This window comes from Paroedura picta, chromosome 7, assembly GCF_049243985.1.
Source record: "Paroedura picta isolate Pp20150507F chromosome 7, Ppicta_v3.0, whole genome shotgun sequence".
Classification (NCBI taxonomy): Eukaryota; Metazoa; Chordata; class Lepidosauria; order Squamata; family Gekkonidae; genus Paroedura; species Paroedura picta.
In genome coordinates this window covers 77,174,548-77,193,910 of record NC_135375.1, presented here as the reverse complement: position 1 = coordinate 77,193,910, position 19,363 = coordinate 77,174,548, and the positions used below count along the sequence as shown (strand labels likewise).

At 42.3% G+C, this 19,363-nt stretch overlaps 1 long non-coding RNA gene across 1 annotated transcript in view; it reads left to right on the top strand.

Moving 5' to 3' along the window:
* The first annotated feature begins 9,676 nt into the window (after positions 1 to 9,676).
* Positions 9,677 to 19,363, top strand: part of LOC143841923 (uncharacterized) — a 123,192-nt gene continuing 113,505 nt past the window's right edge. The window contains exon 1 of the long non-coding RNA XR_013232949.1: positions 9,677 to 9,706. This is a non-coding gene — a long non-coding RNA (uncharacterized LOC143841923). The remainder of the gene's footprint in view (positions 9,707 to 19,363) is intronic.

Genomic DNA, 19,363 nt, shown 5'->3' with positions numbered 1-19,363 from the left:
ACAAAGAATTCCAAGGGCCAGCTCCAAAATACATCCTACAGACATGTGTAACAGGCCCCAGGGAACACTGGGTCACTATTTCCCATAGTCTGTATCTACAAACCAACATTTGGGTCTTCAACTATAATATGAGAAATGTGAAACAGGAAAAAAACGTTGAGGGGAAAATATTATCAGGATATCATACATACACACAAAACTTTAAATATTAGATTATGTCATGAATTGTTTCTATTGCTTTTAAAATATCAGTACGTTTTGGGCTAAAGGTATAGAGATAACATGCAGAAGGCTTAGGGAGTATACTGCTTACCAGCCACCAGGAATTTAACCATTTTAAATTCATGCATTCCAGCCCAACTGTTCCCAAGAGCCTTGGATTGCCTTACTATGGGTTTGTAATGAGAATATACTGACACATTTTCATTATTAGATCAAAGGAGCAGGGCATTACATGAAACTACTTGCAAATGAAATATCAAAATTGGCTGGGGTGTACGCTTCCATTCTAATCAAATATCATTCTCTCTCTCTTTTTCAGAAATCAATAAAGGAAACCAAAGAAAGGAGACGGAGTGTCTGAAATTAATCCAGCTAGTGAAATCAGACTTAAAGTAGGTTCATTTAGGCATGGTTGACTGGAATAACTGAAACATGGATTTTTATAATTAGAATGCCTTTTGGAAATATGTGCCTAATTGATAAAACACTTTAAAAACAATATTTAACTTTGCTTGTCTCAGGGTAGAGTAAATCTATGTTCTTAGCTCATTCCTTCATGCTGAAATTAGCATTAAACTTCTGCCATTCACTCCAAAGCTCCATTTGTTGGAATGCTTTGGTAGCTGAAGCTTTGAAAGCAATGAAAACACACACCTTAACAACTCTGTATCTTTATGACTGCTTTTGAGGTAGTATGATACAAAGTCAATTGGGGGCATATAATTAGATTAGTCCTCATTACCATCATCATAGGCTGTAGCACATCTCCTGAACTCCTCATTAGTAAGTAGCAAGAAGTAAATGCGGGTGACCCGTGTGTCGATAGGAGTTAATCAGCCGTCATGTATTCACATAACAAAGCTTCTTCCTCTTTTTAACATGCTCCAGAAGAAATTACTTACACAACAGAAGGGAAATGGAATCTTGTTGGTAGTTGCTTTGACTTGCTAGTGTGTCAAAAACTGGATGAGATCAAACTCTTTGTTATCTGCTTATAAGAGGAACCCACACATGTATCAACATGTTACTGGTTGACTGTACTAGATCACAGTGTAAAGGAACCATTTGTGGATATCCTGGGGAATCTTTTGCAGTACCTTGCTTACACACAGTGATTATGAGCTTGCTTAATCAAAAGTGACTTCAAGGAAAATTATATTCAGCAGAACAGGACTGGGGTCCCCCTCCTTTCCAATACATTTTTAAGGCAATGTAACCCCTACAACAATATAAAATAAAAATGTCATGCAATGTTAGCATCTAAGAGATGCCTGTATATTGGTATGCAGTGGGTTCTACTGTGCTTGCTGAAGAGTTTTTCAGCATGTTTTGGGTTTTTTCCCCACCCTCACTGAAAGAAGTGGAACTATCAAAGAAGTATCACTCTTCTCTTGGCAAACATGCATGGGCCTTCACCTTGATATAAAGAAAAGGACAGCTCTGGCATCTGCCAAGAAAGAACATCAAAGGATGTATTATAAAAACAGTACCATATGATTCTGTATCCCAGGCCAATGATGTCTTCTTCCAAACCTGAACTGGCCTTTTTGTCCAGCTAGTAGCTGGTTGAAGGATATATTCCATTAGGGAAGTGGACAGAGGTTTAGGAATATTTAAGTCCTGGGTAGAGTTTATTCAGTGTAGTGCAAGGACCATTTTTATTTAATTATTATATTTTTATTTCTAATATGTATATCCCAGGTTCCTGCAAAAAGCTCTGTGTTGTAACCGTATGAGGGAGAATTGATCATTTCCCACCATGCCTTCAAAGTATTCAAAAGAAAAAAGAAATCACAAGGCACAATGATGTAGTAGTCTTCTCTATATTTATAAGTGAAAAAGGTTATAACATAAAGTCTAAGTAGTCAAACATAAAGAGTCAACCAAAACGGGATCTTAGGTTAAGTAACCTGCTTTCTGTTCTAACTTTGTCAGTGGTTGCTCTTCCAATATACTATTGTAATAGTAATCATAGTATCACATTGGCAAAATGCTCATAATATCCTGGAGATTTCATAAAGTGCCCCTTTCAAAGTATTCAGTACTGAGCTACTTTGATACCCAAGGCACTGTTAATATGACTTCATTTTAACTCATATAGTCAGTCAGTCACTCAGTAAACCTTTATTGGTATACTAGAGGCAAAGCCTGTTGTATCCAGGAATACAGTGGGTGCTAGAGCTTGGCAGTGGGAGGAGGAAGGGGAGGAGTTGTCCAGTCTGTAAGGGCATGGGGTTGAATGTGTGTTGTGTGGGAGGTTGTGGTGGTGTGGTGACGAATGAGGATATGGGTGTCAAGAACCTGTGGTGTGGAATGTTCGTTGAGTATGGGACAGGACAGACCTTTAGGAATTGTGGGATAGTGGTTACAGATGAGCTTTCCAGAGCCATGTCTTCAGATATGTGAAGGGGAAATCAGACTGGAGACTCTTCTTAGGGGGAAATTACATGGCAACCAATTCCTCCCAGATCTGCATTCAACATCATTTCCCTTCTTGTCCCCCTGCCCTAATACACATGGGGTAGTCACAGTACACAGGTGTCTACCATGCTTCTTCTGTCTCCATTTTTTTTACTGTTGATAAAATGTAATGTGGCCAAATGCTTCTTTCACAGCTGCTCCTTAGAAGAAGAAGAGCTGGATTTTTGTATCCTGCTGTTTACTACCCAAAGGAGTCTCAAAGTCTTTACAAACACCTTTTCCCTTCATCTCCCCACAATAGACAACCTGTGAGGGATGTGGGGCTATGAGAGATCTGAGAGTGTGATGTCTGTTTCTTTAAGAGGTTCATTCTCTTAGCACACCTGTGATGTATTTAAGCAACCTTGTTTTTCTGGTGCGGCGTTCTCCTTTCGCTATCGCCTTTTTGTTGCTGCTCCAGCTTTCTTTTAATCGTTGTGCAAATAAACGTACCTGTGTTCAACAAGACAATCTGGACGTTGGTTCTTGGGCCAGAAGAGACATTACATGGTGTCAGAAGTATGGATTTTTTTCGACCCCCACGTCCGCTTGTTTTGCAAGGTAATTTGGCTGAGAACTGGAAACGCTGGGAGCAAACTTTTCGACTATATTTGACTGCAGCTGGAATTGATAATGTTTCAAACAAGCGGCAAGTGGCTATTTTGTTGAATTGTGTGGGCGATGAAGCTTTGTTAATTTATAATACTTTTGTTTTTTCTGGTGGAGAGCCAGAGGATGTAGAAGAAGTCCTTGAAGAGTTTAAGAAATATTGCACTCCACAAAAGAATGTGATATTTGAACGTTATTCTTTCTGGAATCATTCGTGGAGACAAGGAGAGACTGTGGAGCATTTTGTAACTGAGCTTAAATTAAAAGCTAATAATTGTGAATTTGGGTCTGCTTTTAATGAGATGGTTAGAGATAAAATTGTTTTCAGTGCAACCGAGAGACTGAAAGAGGGGCTGTTAAAGGAACCTAACCTTAACCTTGAGAAAGCAATTGAGATATGCCAGGTGGCTGAAGCAACAACAAGTCAAATGCAAACTATGGCAAGCGTTTCTAAACAACTGCATGAGGCAACAGTGATAAAGGAGGAACATGATGAGGTTCCAATACAAACGCTTGGAAATAGAAGACCACGTGCTGAGTGGAGACATGACAATGGAAGGGATAAGGAATGTTTCCAGTGTGGGATGGTGCATAAGACTCAAAGGTGTCCAGCATATGGAAAAATTTGTCACAAGTGTGAAAGAAAAAATCATTTTGCAAGACTATGTACTGTAACATCAATAGGACATGGCAAAGGACAGCAAAAAAAGCATGTTCATAATTTGGATTTACATAGTTTATTTATAGGAGTGTTGTCCCATACTGCTGGTGAACCGGATGCATTTCAAGCCCCTGGATGGTATGCAGATGTAATAATAAGAGGACGTACAGTAAAGTTTAAGTTAGATACTGGGGCTAAAGCAAATGTTCTCCCATTAGAAGTATATAATGACTTGCCAGTTCGGAAAGCATTAACTAAAAGTGATACAACTCTAGTGGCTTATGGTGGAACAAAGATAAAACCTTTGGGCACTATTGTCCTTGCAGTTCATACCATAAAACAGGAAGCTGAATTATTTTTTTATGTAACAGACAAATCAACTCTTCCATTGTTAGGTAGGGTAGCTTGTGAGACTTTAGACTTGGTTCGTCGTATAGATGTTGTAAACCCAATTGAATCATTGTCACGTGAACACTTGTTCACAATGTATTCTGATGTTTTTGAAGGTCTTGGGGAGTTTGAAGGTTCCCATCATCTACATGTTGATCCAACAGTTCCACCAATGATTCAAGCATGTAGAAAGATACCTTTTGCAATATTGGACAGACTTAAGGAGACATTAGAACAAATGGAAAGGGTAGGTGTGATATCTAAAGTTGATGGGCCTACAGAGTGGGTAAATAGTTTGGTCATCACAGAAAAAAAAAAGGGAAGTTGCGTATATGTTTAGATCCCCGTGACCTGAATAAAGCAATTCGTAGGCAGCACTACACCATCCCTACGATAGATGATGTGCTGAGTCAGTTGGCTGGAATGAAAGTTTTTACAATTGTAGATGAAAAAGATGGTTATTGGCAAGTGAAACTGGATGAATCATCATCACACTTATGTACATTTAATACGCCATGGGGAAGATATTGTTTTAATCGCTTGCCATTTGGGCTCAAATCCTCTAGTGAAGTATTTCAACAGAAAAATCAAGAAGTTTTTGGCCATATAAAAGGAGTATTCATGATAGCTGATGGTATGATTATAGCAGCAAAAACTTCTGAAGAGCATGATCAGATTTTGGTTCAAGTAATGGAAACAGCAAGGGCTAAGAACATAAAATTTAATAAGGAAAAGATTCAATTCAAAGTGGATTCTGTTAAGTACATGGGGCATATAGTAACAGCCCAGGGTGTTAAGCCAGATGAAGAGAAAGTAAAGGCTATTAGAGAGATGCCACCTCCACAGGATAGAAAAGGTGTTCTCAGGTTTTTGGGGTCTGTACAATATTTGTCAAAATATATCCCAAAAGAGGCAGAGCTTACTGCCCCTCTAAGAAATCTGTTAAAAAAGGATGTCTTATTCCAGTGGATGCCTGAACATCAAGAGGCTTTTGAAATGGTTAAGCAGCAATTGTGCCAGGCACCTCTGCTTCAATATTTTGATCTAAAAAGACCTGTGGTTGTTCAGGCAGATGCATCAAAACATGGGTTGGGAGCCTGTTTACTTCAAGAGGATAAGCCAGTATCCTATGCATCTAGGGCTCTTACAGCATCAGAACAAAATTATGCTCAAATAGAGAAGGAGTTACTTGCTGTGCTATATGCTATGAGGAAGTTTCATCAATATGTATTTGGTAAGGTTGTTTTGGTCCAGACTGATCATAAGCCATTATAAGCTATTTTTAAAAAACCAATTGGTAGTGCTCCTGCTCGGTTACAACGTATGCTCTTACAGCTTCAAAGATACCAACTTAATGTGGTGTATACTCCCGGGAAGCAGATGTATCTAGCTGATACCTTATCAAGAGCCACTGTGGGTGCTCCCGTAAGTGATGAGGAGCAGGTAGAAGGCGAAAGAGTGGTACATGAAATAAATAGTTTAGAAATGAGTCCAGAAGGTGTAACAGCTATGCAGGAAGCAACAAATCAAGATGGTCAACTTCAAGCATTAGTGACTGTTATAAAACAGGGATGGCCACAATACCGTAAAAGTGTTCCTCCATATGTGAAACCTTTTTGGCCAGTAAAGGATTCAATCCGTTATGAAGAGGGTATTCTCTATGTGGGTGAAAGGGTGGTCATTCCTGTGTCTCAAAGGCAGAATATACTTTCTCAGCTTCATGAGTCACATCAAGGAATCCAGAGAACCAAAGCTAGAGCAAGAGATTTAATGTATTGGCCTTGCATGAATGATGACATTGAGGCATTTATTGGAAAGTGTTCAGTATGTGCACAGCTTGCACCAAGGAATCAAAAAGAACCACTTATCCCACATGAGATTCCTAATTTGCCATGGGAGAAAGTAGGAGTAGATATATTCGAATATGACCTCTCTCCATTTCTTCTAGTGATTGACTACTATTCAAAATACCCAGAAGTAGTCTCGCTACCAGATAAAACAGCAGGAACAGTGATTGCCAAACTCAAAGCAATATTCGCTCGGCATGGCATCTCCAAAAGAGTTGTAAGTGACAACATGTCATTTGCTAGTCTGGAGTTTCGGCAATTTGCTCGGGAGTGGGGTTTTGAGCAGTGTTTTAGCAGTCCAGGATACCCACAGTCAAATGGGATGGTGGAAAGAGCAATACGTTCCATAAAACAACTCATTATAAAGACAGAAGAGGGGCAAATTGATGTATATTTGGCATTGCTTGAATATCGAAATACACCTATCACAGGAATGGCATATTCTCCAGCTCAGATGTTGATGGGTAGAATGCTTAGAAGTAATCTGCCAGTAACCACTGAGCTGTTGCGCCCCAAAACACTGAGTGAGGTAAAAGTTGATCTTCAAAGGATACAGGAGAGACAAAAATATTTTTATGATCGAACAGCAAGATCCCTTAAACCATTACAAGAAGGGGATCAAGTATGGGTGGAAGCTAAAAAGGGGTGGTTTCCCGCCCTGGTAACAGAAAAATGTAATCAGCCACGCACGTATTGGGTAATGACCCCTGATGGACGTAAGTACCGGAGAAATAGACGTAAGTTGAGGTATTGTGGTTCTGGAAGTAATGATGTGGAGCAAGAACCGGAAGTAGCTATTGAAGGGCAGTCTAACCAGCATTGTAACACGGAGAATGGGAGTATGGAGGAAGTTAAACCGGATGGAAATGATTGTAGTATAATGGGTGAAACACAGAATAGGCGAACTGAAGAAAGATCTCCGAGATATGTAACATCTTATGGTAGACCTGTTTTCATACCAGAAAGATATACACCATGAAAATTGTACAATTTTAAGGAAGATGTTTTTATAAAAGTGTTTTTGTTGTACAGTTCTATGGAAGCTTTGTTATCTGTGAAGGGAGATGTGATGTATGTTTCTTTAAGAGGTTCATTCTCTTAGCACACCTGTGATGTATTTAAGCAACCTTGTTTTTCTGGTGCAGTGTTCTCCTTTCGCTATCGCCTTTTTGTTGCTGCTCCAGCTTTCTTTTAATCGTTGTGCACATAAACGTACCTGTGTTCAACAAGACAATCTGGACGTTGGTTCTTGGGCCAGAAGAGACATTACAGAGAGAACTGGGAATGGGCTGCAGTGATGCAGCAGGCTTCAAGTGTCTCAAAGTAGTTTCCAATTGTCTTCCCTTCCTCTCCCCATAGCAGACTCTCCGTGAGGGTGGTGGGGTAGAGAGCCTCACTTGGAAGATGGCAACCCTAAGAGGAGGCCCCTCTGTGCACAGCAGTCTTGACCTTAGTTTAAAAGTTTATGCACACCTAGGTAGTATGAAATTCCAGAATATGACTCTATACCAATCTGGCAACCATACCTCCTCTCTGCAATGTTTTCTTGACCTAAAATATGTCAGGGGGTGCTAGGTAGTTGTGGGGGCATTACACACTTTTGAAGCCCCACTTTCAGACTTCAAGGAATGTGTTCAGACTAGGGACAGGCAACCTCCAGGTGGGGCCAGGAATTGCTGCTCATCTCCAGACTATACAGACCAGCTCTGCAGGCAAAAATGGCTACTTTGGAGGGGTGACTGTGTAGCATTGTATCCCATTGAGGTTTAGGGAAGCCAGCCTCCAGGTGGGGTCCGAGAATCCCCTGGAAGTACAGCTCATCTCAAGGCAGTTAGGCTGAAGATAAAGCTCTTACCCCTTTCATGCACCCCTTCAAAAGGAATGCACATGGACCCAGAATCCACTTGGTTGCTTGGCTGATGATGTCTACCCTTCTGAAGCCTGAGACCTACTGCTGGCAACTGCAGTCCCTGTTGTTGTCTGCATGGCCAAGTCATCGCCTAATAAAGGTGTATCACCTAGTTTTCCCCCAACTGTCTACTTTCCTGTAAAGCTAAATACACTTGAAATTCTGGGTCACTTATGTCTTTGAGTTCATAGGAGTTTTTATTTACCAGGCCAAGCTTGAAAAAAGTCACTTTAGTTCCCATATCTCTCCAGCCATTTACTTGTTCACTATTTACAGTTTCATGCTGTAAATATTCTTTATTTACATCTTCCTGAACTTTCCAGGCTCAAAGGATTGATATTGGTCTGTCTGTCTGTCTGTCTGTCTGCAACCCAAAATACAAACAGTTGCTGGTAAGGCCTGGCCAAAGCCCATAGCCCTGGATGGACACACCCACAACCACTCCACCCTAGCCCCAGTCTGTGAGCCTCTACCATCCTCTCTAGATTGCTGCTCATCTCTAGATTATAATGATCAGCTCTGCAGGCAAAAATGGCTACTTTGGAGGCCGGACTCTGAGGCATTGTACGATTTTAAGGCCCTCCTCCAAACCCCTAAGAATATCTCCAACCCAGGGGTAGCCAACTTCCAGTTGGGGCCTGGAGAGCTCCTGGAATTACAGCTCATCTGCAGAGTATAGAGATCAGTTGCCCAGGCAGAAAGGGCTCCTATGGAGTTTGGACACGGTTGAGGAGAAGAAACATTTCAGGTCTCCCATGCAGGTTGTTGTGGAGCTGAATCACTTGAGGACTACTGCATAGGGTTGTTGTTCAGATGAAACAGGAGGCAAAAGAACCTCTGCAACAGCTTCCAGTTTCACCTGCACAAGAACCCTGTGTGGTAGGCCTCAAATCTGCAGAGAGTTGCTTGGCTGTTTCTTCCCTCCAGCAGCATGGCCGGCCACAGCAGTATTTTAAGTGAGAAGGGGCTTTTATGTGGCCTCCCTTTCAGCCAAGTGTTTGGCAGAAGGGGAAAGCTCCCCCCCAAAGGAATGCCCACCCCCATGCCCTCAGACTCCCCAGCATTGCTCTTGGAAACACCTTCTTCCCCTCAGTCAGGGCCTGTCAGAGGCTCCTTCGCAGCAGGCCTGAAGGGGGGGGGGGAGCACTCTGCAGCCTCCTGCCAGCTCTGTCAGTGTTCTGAGGCAATTTGCAGTTGGACTTGACAGTTAGGACAGCCTTGGGGCGAAAAGGGCTTGTGCAGCCTGTCCAAGCCTCTGTTCTCATCCCCTTGGCAGCCCTGCTGACCACCTCTCCCTTTGGTGGTCAGGAGCAGACTGGCAGCAATGTCTCCAGATTGCCCCTGCTGGGCTGGGTGGGTGGGTTGGGAAGTGCTTTGCACCTTCTGACTGGATGGAACTCTGGTCTGTCCTGCTGAGGGCACAATCGGATTTGCCCCTTGGCCCTAGACTGACAAGCAGAGGGGCCAATCGGAAGGCGCTTTGCTTGTCAGTCCAGGGCCAAGGGGCCAATTGTTGCCCCCCTCCCATCATGGACTGAGTCCATCCCCAATCCCCTAAGCTTTTTATTTATACTGCGGAACGCACAGATAGAACCATCACTATATGAGGTTAGTAATTCATATTGAATACATATATGTTTGTATCTTTCACATGATGCTGTTGCCATTTACTACTGAAAATAAAACATTTATTAGAGCCCGGTATTGACAACCCTTGCCAATGTAGAGCTTTCATGATGGCTAGGATGAATGTTGTCCCCTCAAAGGTGCTAACTGGGATATAACCCCCCCCCAAAAAGGGGGGGGACTAGAACTGGAACCAAAAGAACTCAACTAGTAACAATTAGGATCTACAAAGGTTGAATGTCTGTATTGCTGTTAAAATTTTATAACTTTTATTGTGCACAATTAAAAAACAACTATAGGAATTAAAAACATATATCCAGCCCATAGGCTATTGCAAACCAGTATGCTATGCACTATGCAAACCAATAGACCAATGCATTTCGAGCCTTATAGGGCCTTCTTCAAAGGTCTGGTTTTAACACACGCCAGTTTTCAACACATATAAAATATGTACAGCAGGCAATATGAGCTCCAAAGTAAGAGCTGTAAAGTATCAGAGTCACTTAATGAAAGAGGATGTCTAGTTATCAGTCAACAGCTCTCTTCCAAAGGCTGCTCAGAATTTTCAGTGGTGTCTTTCCTTATTAGTGCATGTATTACAGTGAGTGACTTTGGAAGATAGCTAAGGACTGAAAACTAGACATCTTCCTTCATTAAGTGACTCTGATACTTTACACCTCTTACTTTATTATTATTATTTTATTATTGGATTTATTTCCTACTGTTCACAGCAAACCACCTCATGGCAGATTACATGATAAACCCCCACATAAAAACAGGCAATCCCCACTAAAATCCCAATTAATAATTAAATCCAGTCCTGGTGGTAAAAATTATCACCCCTCCCCACAGCCAGTACGCCTGCCGCTCGGTGCACCAAGGGGACTGCGCCTGCTGCCAACCACCAACAAAGATGAACTGGCATTAGGATGGCTGTATCTTACAGGGGGGCCCACTTGATCTTCCATGCCCTGGACTCAGCCATAAACCTGGTGGAAGAGCTCTGTCTTACAATCCCTCCAGAATGCAGAAAATTCCCGCAGGGCCCTCAGCTCTTCTGGGAGCTCATTCCACCAGGTTCGGGCCAGTACTGAAAAGACCCTGGCCATATTCAAGGCCAGGCAAACTTCCCAGGGCCCAGGAATGACCAATAAGTTGGTACCCACAGAGCTTAAAGCCCTGCGGGGGACATAGGGCAACAGGTGGTCCTTCAGATAGGTGAAAAAAAAACATTTTGCCACTTTCACTGCCATCCCATACACCCTCATAAGTGTGTGATAGGATGTTCTTGCCACTTCATTGTGAGTTTTCTGCCACACTTGCTCTAGTCGTCTCACTTCCCTCTTCCTCTCCTGAAGATCTCTGGTATACCATGGGGCCTGTTGGAGATGAGGGCGGAGAGGACATCTAGGGGCGATCTGCCCACTGACAAATGGGACTGCCAGTCCTTCACCAGCACCATCAGCAAGTCACCAGGATGCATCAGGTCCCACAGAGCATTCCAGAATCCAATCGGATCCATATATCTCTGGGGGCAGGCTAAAATGCACCCTACACCCAAATAGGGAAGGGGCCCACAGAGTGTAGTGGTCTGACTATGGGACAACTGATGGCACCTCCAAATCCACCTTTCTCAGCACTAAAGATCAAATTGAGGTTGTGGCCGGCCTCATGGGTAGGACCGATAACAAACTGCAAGATCCCTAACATCACCATGGTTGACACAAGGTCCAAGCCATGTCCCAGAGGTGACGCATCTGCATGAACATTGAAGTCCCCCAGGACTATGGGCCTGGGAAACTGCAATGTCCAAGCAACCACTGCCTCCAGCAAGCTCAACAGGGCATCTGGTGGTACATTAGGCGGGTGGTACACCCACCAGATGGCCAAGCCCTTGACCAATTCCCATCTAATACTGATACATTTCACTCCAGGGATCACAGGTGCCCAGAAAGCCCTGTAGGAGGAAGCCTCCCAGACAAGAATGGCCACCCACCAAAGGGTCCAAGTTTGATGCAGGAACACAAACCCAGGTGGGGCTAGTTCTTTCATGGTCAGTGTATTGTTTTCCCACTCCATGTCTTGGTCACACAAGCAAGGTCCGCCCCCAACTCCATGAAAAAATTCTGCAGAGTCAAAGCCTTGTTGTTGATTTACCTTGCATTGCAAAGCACCAAAATCAGATACTCCCTTTTGGAGTTTTTAATGGCTGCTGTACATATTTTATATGTATTAAGAACTGTTGTGTGTTAAAACCAGACCTTTGAAGAAGGCCCTATAAGGGTTGAAACATATTGGTCTATTGGTTTGCATAGTGCATAGCATACTGGTTTGCAATAGCCTATGTGCTGGACATATGTTTTTAATTCCTACAGTTGTTGTTTTTTAAATGTACCCAATAAAAGTAATATAATTTTAACAACAAAATGGATACTCAACTTCACTAGCTGGGAGATACCAGAAGATTCCATTCCAGGAGAGGTTATGTTTATGCTTGGCAAATTTACTGGATTCAGCTCAACACATCATTCTAGATTACCAGCTTCATGAGGTTACTTGCAAAGAATTTCTTCTCCCTTTATTGCATTCTAAGGGATTTGAAAATGAGGAAAGTGCATTTTGATACTTATTAAGTAATTATTCACCTGAAATTATGTCTATGGTTGCAAAATTCTTGGTGAAAGTTCTAAAAGTTAGAAGTAAGCTCTTTTAGCAGATCTTATTACAGTTGTCCTGTTGCTAAATCTATAGCCTCTTGTTTGACTTGTCTCATTCATATGTTGTATGAGAGCCAGTTTGGTGTAATGGTTAGGAGTGTGGACTTCTAATCTGGCAAGCCAGGTTTGATTCCCTGTTCCCCCACATGCAGCCAGCTGGGTGACCTTGGGCTTGCCATGGCACTGATAAAGCTGTTTTGACTGAGCAGTAATTTCAGGGCTCTCTCAGCTTTGCCTACCTCACAGGGTGCCTGTTGTGGGGAGAGGAAAGGGAAGGCGACTGTAAGCCACTTTGAGATTCCTTTGGGGAGAGAAAAGCAGCATATAAGAACCAATCCTTCTTCTTCTTCTTCTTCTTCTTCTTCTTCTTCTTCTTCTTCTTCATGATGTTATGGCATGCCAATAAAGGTAATGAATTTTTAAAAATTCTGAAAATGTTGCATGTACTGATATAATATCAAAGATATTGAAAGATGTCTTAAGTAGCTGGCAGACCATAAACTGATATACCTTGCTAATTGTCATAACTTGCAACATTTTTATATTTGAATGTAGATTCAGGTGGGTATCCATGTTGCTCTAAAGCAGCTAAAAATGTGTGGTTCCAACTAAGTTTAATTCAGTGTATAAGCTTTCGTGTGCATGCCTACTTTGTCAGATACATTATATCTTCAATAAAACTTTGCTGGTCTTAAAGATGACTCTGAACTCAAACTTTGTACTTATATTTGAATAGGCATACTTTACTATATTGTGCCCTGTCTAGAGGAATTGTTTTCACTTATAACACTGTCCTTGTACACTGTATATATTCATATTCAGTTCGCATGCAAGTCAATATATCAGCCTTTTTGTGAGTCTCAAAATTCCAACAGTGCCCATGGGTTCAAAAAGGTTGGGGAGCCCTGTGTTACAATGTGATATCAGAAAAATCCATTGTACCATCTACATATTTTGCTTAGACCACCAAATCCCTAAAGTCAACAGCAGCCAAACAAAGTGGAATAAAACTCAAACACAAAGCGCTGCTGCTGTTTTTAATATTTTTAAGCTAAAGCCCATAAACATACAAACATGTCTCATAAGTGCCATAAATTAAAAGGTTCCCCATGGGTGGGTACAACTAGTAGCCAAGCCCAAGTCTTGCTGCTTTACTGAGCCGGTCTCTTATGGTTCAACTCAATGAAGATCATTTATAACTGTAAAAAAACCCAAAACAGCATTGCAAAAATCCTGGGATGAAACATAATATAGGAGAATATTTACCCTGTGGGGGATCACTAAAAACTGAAGAAGATAATAACTGCTCAGTGGCTCTGAAATAATTTACTCATACAAGGATCTTCATTAAAATAACATTAAGGGGTATTTTCACTATGGAGTGCTGGGATTTAGCTGCTTAATTTTTTGTAATATTAACAGCAAGGTGTAAAAGCAAACACATTTGCAGTTAAGGCATCGCTTTGTTCTGCCCAGTTGCTTCTGCTAATGTGTGTGATCAATGCATAAATATCAAGGATATAGGCTATGTGTGCTGTGGTTCTAAAGTACATGCCTAAATTGTGCACGTGGCTCATCTTTGGTTGTTACCACATCTATCAATCACATCCAAATGTATCTGAAGCAGCTTGCAGTGACTCATCAAAGCTCCTATCCTGCCACAAATTGTGTTACTCTTTAAGGTGCTGCTGGACTCTTTACTCCTTTCTATGACTACAGACAGACTAACACAGCTACCCATCCCGATCAATCCAAATACGCTAAGCATGGAGGATAAATAGATTCTGGAGTCATTATTTCTTGTTTTTTTGCATTCTGCTTAGGCTCCACTGAGGATGGATCCACAGGATCTGTCTATTCCATGGTAACATGTTTCATATATAGTTTAGTAAGGTAAATCTGTTAAGAAGAAAAGTTGTTTTTTATTCTCTTCTTTTTACTACCTGAAGGAGTCTCACAAGTGCCTTCCCTTCGTCTCCGCACAACAGATACCCCGTGAGGTAGATGGGGCTGAGAGAGTTCTGACAGGACTGCTCTGTGAGAACAGTACTATCAGGACTGTGACTTCCTCATCACTAAAGGTCCCAAATTCCTTGATAAATCTTATTTGTTACTATATTTTTCTATTATCCAATTGTTTGCTTTCTTGAGGTTAAATGTTGAAGGAAACCATCCACTGAGAAGTTCTTCTGTACAAATGAAATGAAAAGGATTTGCATGAGGGCATAACTGTGATCTGCAGTAGTTCATGGATCTCAGTTGTATTTATATGAAGTACAAGAGGAGAAAATGTCAATTTTGCTATGTGGGGGGAAAGCACTGTATGCAGTTGTAATGTCTGTGAGCTGCTCTGACCTAGATTTCAAGTCAATGCCTTTGGAAACAATTCACTGAAGAATGCTTCTGTGGCGTTTCTGAAGAGGCCAACTGATAACACCTTCCAAAGGGTAAGGGTGAGTAAGGCCTCTAAGAACCTCTGGTGTTAATGAGGATTCTATCTTACCCTTAGAAGTCCCTAGAATCTGTCTTAAAGCAGGGGACCCAAGGCCAGTTACCATAGTTTCCTACCCCACCTTTACGACTGATTTTGACCTAAGGCAGTTACAAGAGAATTTAATTGGATAAAACATAAAAATGGGAGCAAATAATAAAAAAAGGGAAGTGGAGAAACAAAGGAAAGTTGAGGGCACAAGGAGTGTTAGAAGTATTATGTATCTGAGAAATACCTATGTCATCAGATAAAAGGCTAGAGAGTGTTATGAACAGTCACTATTGAACAAAGGCTTTCTTTTAGTACTAGTCGACAATGCAGCCTGCCTTGGGGGGGAAAATCTTTGAATGCTTTCAGTGTTATTTCAGCTTTTAATGAGAGCTACTGGGCATGCCTCCCTTCTGAAAATATGTGTCACCTTCATGGCTAGCCCATTTCCATTCTGCTGGTGCAAACCTCCTTCATTAATTTGCAGATTGCTACAATATACATCCCACTATAGAAATTAAGCATTGCGTTTCATTTTGGATCAAACTGTATTATAACATTCGTCTTTTTAGCAGATACATTCCTTTCTTTCCTAAGCATAATAAGATGCCTTGTTGTCTTTTTTTACTCAAGAACATTCCATTACATTCAGACACCAGACTTCAGAATCCTGAAAAGGAACTGTGCTTCTAAGAAAATGAAAACATCAGTTATTTGGCTGGGGAAAGAAATCAGCAGCATATGCTTAAAGTTGAGCACGTGTTTAAGTACTGCATGACTATGCATCTGCATCAGGTTCCTAGACCAAAAGATGGGGGGGACTGGCAACATTTAAGAACTAAGAAAACATTCCAGAGAGGAGAATATTTATCACAGCCACTAATGAGTCAATCCAGACCACTCCCATAGAGAATGGCAAGAATGCCTCTGTGTTTATTTTGTAGTACAGCTTTTGAGGCAGCCAGGCAAATCAGAAACCACTGCGTTTTCTAGAAGCAACAAGTTGCAGAGGTTGCTTTACCAAGAGAACAGGATCAGAACAATAAAGAAGGGCCCTGAAGACCAATTCCACACTGGCAGAAAAGGCCATTGACTAGCAGGCAGCGATTATGCCAATGAAGATGTCACTCAGTGTGTTGGCAATAAAATGGCCGCAGCCTTTATTACAACCCAAACAGGGGCTTGGCCCAAGATCCAAATAAGGAAGCCTGACACTCAGCCATCCAGCTGATCATACCCGTGAACCATGACGCTTGGGTTCCCTGCCTGCTCCCAGCCGGGAGGGCAGGTCGCACCACACCATGGTAACAATCGCTCTGGAGGCCACTTGATGGGGGTCAATGGGCGTCTTTCTCCATGGATACCCCTGCCACCTGACCACGGGTCCCTGGCCTCCCAGCCAGGTAGGCCGTGCCCGCTTGGCAGCCGATCTCTTTAGAGAGGCCTCCATGCTCAGGTCTTCCCAATCGCAGATAGGAATCCCTGCCAACAGACTCCTTACTTGGTTTGACACAGAGCTGCAACAAACATAACATCCTAACAATTAACAATGGTATGAAAGGGGGGGTAGGCGGGTAGCTGTTCTGAGGCAAAACAGCACGGAGAGGCCGAGAGGGTGACACGCCGAGCCTTAAATAGGCTGTAGCCCCGCCCCATCCGAGCGACACCTGGCCACGGCGAAGGGTGTCCCAGCCAAGCTGCCATCACTCTTCTTGGCCCACTGCCACATCACCAATGGCGGCTGAGTTAAGTCACGGCTGCTAATTATGCACGGGGAGCCTAATCCCCGTGTCCACATGATGTTGCTGCCATTCTGGTCTCCCTCCAGGGCCTGCCACGGATTAGGCTCTTATTTGCCCAAGGCTAAAGGAACTATTCAAAATCTTAAAAGACAATGCAGTAAAGGTGCTACACTCAATATGTCAGCAAATTTGGAAAACTCAACAATGGCCACAGGATTGGAAAAGGTCAGTTTACATTCCGATCCCAAAGAAAGGCAATGCCAAAGAATGTTCAAACTACCGCACCATTGCACTCATTTCTCATGCTAGCAAAGTTATGCTCAAAATCCTACAAGCTAGGCTCCAGCAATATGTGGACCGACAACTTCCAGAAGTACAGGCAGGATTTCTAAGAGGCAGAAGAACTAGAGATCAAATTGCCAACATACGCTGGATCATGAAGAAACCTAGGAAATTCCAGAAGAACATCTACTTCTGCTTCATAGACTATGCTAGAGCCTTTGTATGGAGCACAACAAATTGTGGCAAGTTCTTAAAGAGATGGGAATACCAGAGCATCTTATCTGTCTCTTGAGAAACCTATATGCAAGTCAAGAAGCTACAGTGAGAACCGCGCATGGAATCACTGTTTGGTTCAAGATTGAGAAATGAGTTTGGCAAGGCTGTATACTGTCACCTTGCCTATTTAACTTGTATGTGGAGCACATCATGAGAAAGACGGGATTAGAGGAGTCACAAATTGGGATCAAGATTGCAGGGAGAAATATCAACAACCTCAGATATGCAGATGATACCACTCTAATGGCAGAAAGCGAAGAGGAACTAAAGAGCCTTTTGATGCGGGTGAAGGAGGAGAGTCAACATCAAGAAAATGAAGATCAATTCCTGACAAATAGATGGGGAAGAAATGGTGGTGGTAACAGATTTTATTTTCCTGGGCTCCAAGATCACTGCAGATGGGGATTGCAGTAAAGAAATTAAAAGTGGAGGAAAGCTATGGCAAATCTAGACAGCATCCTAAAAAGTAGAGACATCACCCTGCCAACGAAAGTGTGTCTAGTGAAGGCTATGGTCTTCCCAGTTGCAATGTATGGCTGTGAAAGTTGGACCATAAGGAAGGCCGAGCGTCAAATAATTGAGGCTTTTGAACTCTGGTGCTGGAGAAGACTCTTGTGAGTCCCTTGGACTGCAAGGCAGACAAACCGGTCAGTCCTAGAGGAGATCAGCCCTGACTGCTCCTTAGAAGGCCAGATCCTGAAGATGAAACTCAAATACTTTGGCCACCTCATGAGAAGAAAGGACTCCCTGGAGAAGAGCCTAGTGCTGGCAGCAATTGAGGGCAAAAGAAGAAGGGGACGACAGAGAATGAGGTAGCTGGATGGAGTCACTGAAGCAGTTGGTGCAAACTTAAATGGACTTCGAGGAATGGTAGAGGACAGGAAGGCCTGGGGTCGTGATGGGTCAGACACAACTTCACACCTAACAACAACAACAACAAAAGGAATGTGAGAATCCACGTTCCCTTTGCCTGCTGTGGGAACCAACGGGGTCTGTGCTGTGACAGGCCCATGTGGACAGGAAGAGGCCCTATGGTGGCTGGGAGGGGACAAAACTGAGACATGTATTTCAGGAATGCGACACTCTGCCCTATCCTGCATCTCACTCGTGCTTGAATACTTTCTTTTGGATTAGCAAACTGTAAGGGTGCAGGCTTTTAAAGAGAGTGCAGGCTTTTAAAACATGTGGCATGCTTCTGAATCTACTTCTTTCTCCCTGTATGTCATAGCATGAACAGAAGCCTCAAAATAAGGTGCTACATTCACTATACTATGTGCAACAATGCAAAGAGGACAACGTATTGAACAGCACATGAGGATGTACCTGCCAATATATTCCCATCTTTATTTTTCATCTTTCAAGTGCAAATGCTCAGCCATTTCAGATTTTACATTTTTTTTAAAAGAAAATGAGGGGCGTATACACACATCCCATCTCCAGGGAAAAGCAGAGGCAGGACTGATTGAAATTAATCACTCACGTGCTTGTATTTTTATGTACAACAGTGAATTCCTTCCTTTATTTTAAAAAAAGAAGGTAAGAAAACAAAGTTGGCTTAGGAATAAAGGCTCACAATCATAGCAGAAATGCAAGAGCCTTAACCCAGTATTGAAGTCAATGGGATTTGAAAGCATGAAATGAAAATACCACCAGACAAACTTCTATTGTATTCCCCCTTGCAGGCCCACCTACGATACCAGGAATCAAAAAGACGCTTGGAGTATAAAGAATTGATTGTACTTTTCCCTCCTATTTAAAAGACTACCTGATTGACACAATAAGTGTTTCATTTTAATTGGCCCTTCTGTGATTTATCAGTGTATCATGTTGGGAACACCCCACCAGGCCATTTGTAAGTGAATAGCGGGCTATTGCACAGTTGACAATACTTGAAGATTAATAATGATGGCTTTGCATAAGAGAGAGGTATCTGCTAGGATCGTTCATCTCACCATTTGATCCAATTAATGAATTAGGCTAAATTGTGTCCTTCCCCTCTGAGAGGGAATACAGATATAGTGCTCCAAATGGTCCCAGGTGCCGTTAGACTGTCACATTCCTTCATTCTAAAATGGTGTGAACAATAGCATTTCAGAGCCTACCCTGAGAAGAGAATCAGGCAGTCTCATTCTGTCAAAAATAA